At 36.6% G+C, this 4,328-nt stretch overlaps 1 long non-coding RNA gene across 1 annotated transcript; it reads right to left on the bottom strand.

The window, feature by feature from the left end:
• Positions 1 to 2,144: 2,144 nt before the first annotated feature.
• On the bottom strand, positions 2,145 to 4,023 carry LOC311087712. The gene is made up of 4 exons (XR_014607351.1): positions 3,918 to 4,023; positions 3,238 to 3,793; positions 2,591 to 2,788; positions 2,145 to 2,471 (listed from the first exon to the last, which is right to left on the bottom strand). It is a non-coding gene; the product is annotated as an uncharacterized lncRNA (long non-coding RNA).
• Positions 4,024 to 4,328: the final 305 nt, after the last annotated feature.

Raw genomic sequence — 4,328 nt, 5'->3', positions numbered from 1 at the left:
CTCTCTACAGTACCCGTATGGTCTTTGTAACTGCAGGACAGAGTAACAGTGTCACCAACAAGTTTATTTTCATCCCCTGACAAGGGTTTTATTGCATCTGCCTTTGTGTGGCCTATAAATTGAGAATAAACACCTGGTTAGATAAATCAAACAGTAAAAAGTATAGCAGTAAATAAGTAAAAAGTAACTGATCTAGATTGGAGAGATTGAAAAACTTTATCTTACCAATAAATGTCCACAAAAAACTGAGGAGAGTGAAAATAATCATGATAGCAGATATCTGAAGAAGAATCTGAAAGACTTGAGTCTCATTCAGACTGGATGCCTTTGAGTTCTGACAACCTCCTTCAGATGAAAATGCTTCTACATCATGATATTAAGCTCCGCCTTCTGGCAATATGATTTACTTCTGTAATGTAGTCTTTATGCCCTGTCCCAAATGGAACACTAAGCCCTTGCGGTCTTCCTCCGAGTCCACACTTTGTGACGTAATGCAGGTTTGACTGTCAGGTAGAAGTCTGCTGTGGAGAAAGTTAAGATAACAAAATACATTTTTGATATTTGGTTACAGAGAGAGAGATTTGTAGAGTCCTATTATTGAAGGAAGAAGGTTTAACTAGATTTATTTTCCCTGGCCTTTCTTTATGTGTTCAGGATTCCACTTGTAAGGAAATTAATACAGTTTATAAGGTTGTTGGCTAATTTTTGTTGAAAAATAAACATCACCAGCTTCAAATAAATATGTCTGGTAAGAAATCTGAAGGAGGGTTGGAAATGCTAGATTATGTGGATATATATTACTTTCAAGATTAGAAGTAAGGGGGCACAGTGACTGAAGGGCCCCCAGGGTCCACTCATGGCGCCGACACTGCCCCCACTTGTGTGTGTATTCTCTATGGAAATATGTGTTGTGTTGGCAGGCCTACTTGTGGATTCATTAAGAGATCTTACAGTTACTGATGGCTAATGCAGTCACAGAAACACACAGAATACTTGTGCTTGTTAAACATTAATGAAAAGCATGGCTAATCTGCAGGAAGATTATGTACTGAGGAAAAGGGTTTCCAGTCACTGTGGGCTCCAGGGCACAATAATACTGTGCAGAGTCTGTTACTTTAGCAGGGCTGATTTCCAGTTCCATGAGCTTTCTGTGTTTGTCAACTTTAGCAGAAAACCAGTGGGCTGATGGATCTGCTTTAACTGGATCTCCAGATTCAGTCATGTAGAGAAGGAGTTCTGGTTTGGATCTCTGATACTGGCGATACCACAGTAGATTGTAAACAGCACCACTGTAGTTACAGGAGAGAGTAACACTGTTACCATCTTGAGCTTCTTTTTCAGGACCATGAGAAGTTATTAGATCACCAAGAGAGTCTCCTGAAGAAAAAAACATACTAAATTCACTATTGTGATCAGATAAATGTAATATTAACATGTTTAAATCAAAAGATGTGGTGATACATAAAATAAATGAATCTCACCTGCTAGTACTGAAAATATTAAAATAAGTGCACAGAGCAGCATGATGGAAAGAAATGACAAACTCAGATGTGTCTTTTCTTCACTGGAACACTGTGATTTAAGTCTGGAGCTCCACCCTGTGGCAAGATTTGATCTTCCATGATGAATCTTGAACTCTTTGTGTACAGAACTACAGAAATGAGGAGAACACACTCTTCTGGGTGAAAACAAACACATTCAGGCCTTCATGAATCACCAAGGACTTGCTAAGTTTTTGTATTTTTACCCTCTAAAAAAGACTTTGATCATGATAGAAGGTTCTTACATGCATCCATCTTAAAGCTGTTGTCACGATTTATAGATTTTTCAGTTGTTGTTTTTTAGAAAAATGTAACAAAAGAAAATACAATTGTAAAAAATTAGAAAACATGAATTTTATGTTACTTAAGCTTTCTTATAAATGAGACAAACTAAAATGTGTGTATGCACATGGAAATTACTGGAACACCTCATGTGAAGATACATTGCATATTTCTTCTCCATTTTAAAAAATTGAAATCAAACATCATATTAAAGCTTTCCACACAAATAAAACTTAAAGAAGGTTTTGGATTATTTAATGAGATGTCAAACTGAACTGTAAAATCAGTAAGAGCACAAAGGCACATGACTGGAATCAGGGTTTTCATACAGTGTTTCTGGGCTTTCTGTCACTGTGGGCCTCAGAGCGCAGTAGTACAGAGCAGAGTCTGACACCTCAGCAGAAGAGATCGTAAGATTCACTTGTTTTTTGTTTTTTGAGTCTTTTGCTGACAGATGAAGAGAAGGCTCAGAAGACTCTGAATTTTCATTTACAAGTATCAGGAACTCCGGTCTTGATCCCACATATTTCCGATACCATTGCAGGGTATATACAAGGCCACTGTAGTTACAGGACAGGGTCACACTGTCACCTCTGAAAATATGTTTTTCAGAAGACAATGGCTGTATTGTGTCAGCAAAGGAATTTCCTGTAATGGACAAAAGGCATCTGTATTTATTAAACTAATACTAAAGCCTCTATTTGATATTAAATATACCACATAAAATGTTTTTTAAATAAACAAAAATAATATAAGAAATTATTTACCTATGAATAATGACAGTGATATCCAACAAAAGAGAAACATGATGGTTTCTGATGAAGAGTGATTGTAAAGACAACAAAGCAGGAATACTTCAACTGAATCAGCCTTTCACACATTCAAGTCTTTGTGAATTTGCTCCACCCTCTTGCTGAGACTTGATTTTGTTCTGATGGGCTGTTTTTCTCTCAAATTCAAAAGACCTGACCAGTGAAGAGACAAAAATCACTATGAAAATCAGTGTTGCACATTTCTTCCAAATATATAACTAGCTCAAATAAGCTGTTGATTGTTAATAAAAAAAAAAAAACGTGATTGATATAGCTCCTCCCTCTGGCAGAATACAATATCTGGTATTTTTATCATTTAGTAAAAACATTTTCTAAAGAAATGTACCTTGTAGGCAAAAAATGTGCAGTATTGAGTATTGACGGGAATAACCAATTAAATGAACAAAAGTAAACTTAAATCTAAAGCAAACTAACAATATCTTGCAGCTCAAATGTAAACATGTCAATCTCTGACCTTTGAGCAGACAAGAATCAGTCTTAAGGCAAAATCTGACCTGCGCAAAAACTAAAATGACAGCAAATTAATCTGCATGTAAGATAAAACTCACATATTGCAAGATAATTATTTTGGAAAAACTCACAAAATGAATAGTCATACAGCGCCACCTCCTGGCAAAACAGTTCAAAGTTTTCTGTACAATTTCAGTAATATGGGAGATCTGTAAACCTTTGACTATATGAATGTATATGTTATGAATTGTTTCAGCAAAAGGACAGACTATTGTGGTGATGATGCATTGGCATTTAAGACCAGATGAAGCAAGTGTTTAGAGCTTCATCTTGAATGATGGCATGGGAGGTTTTTGTATGATGCTGTTAGATTTCCTGTCACTGTGGGCTTCAGGGCACAGTAATACATGGCAGAATCTGCCTGTACAGCAGAGGAGATCTTCAGATCCACTTGTTTATCTTGACGAACTTCAGCAGAAAATCTGTCTGGTCTATCTTTACCCATATCTCCACCTGGGAAGATGTAAAGGAGGAACTCCGGTTTGGATCTGGGATATTGTCTGTACCATTGTAAATTCTGTACATAACCCGTATAGTCTTTGTAACTGCAGGACAGAGTAACAGTGTCACCAACAAGTTTATTTTCATCCCCTGACAAGGGTTTTATTGCATCTGCCTCTGTGTGGCCTATAAATTGAGAATAAACACCTGGTTAGATAAATCAAACAGTAACTTAACCGTAAAAAGTATAGCAGTAAATAAGTAAAAAGTAACTGATCCAGACTGGAGAGAAAAAAAAACTTTATCTTACCAATAAATGTCCACAAAAAACTGAGGAGAGTGAAAATAATCATGATAGCAGATATCTGAAGAAGAATCTGAAAGACTACAGAGTATCAAGAGTATCATTCAGACTGGATGCCTTTGAATTTTGACAACCTCCTTCTTCAGATGAAAATGCTTCTACACCATGATATTAAGCTCCGCCTTCTGGCACAATTATTTTCTGTCTTCTTTAGGCCCTGTCCCAAATGGAACCCTAAGCCCTTGCAGTCTTCCTCCGAGTCCACACTTTCGCGACGTAATGCAGGTTTGACTGTCAGGTAGAAGTCTGCTGTGGAGAAAGTTAAGATAACAAAATACTAATTATTTTTGATATTTGGTTACAGAGAGAGAGAGATTTGTAGAGTCCTATTATTGAAGGAAGAATTGATTTTCCCTG

This window comes from Abramis brama, assembly GCF_963993115.1.
Source record: "Abramis brama genome assembly, chromosome: 7".
Taxonomy (NCBI): domain Eukaryota; kingdom Metazoa; phylum Chordata; class Actinopteri; order Cypriniformes; family Leuciscidae; genus Abramis; species Abramis brama.
This window is presented reverse-complemented; position numbering and strand designations above follow the sequence as displayed.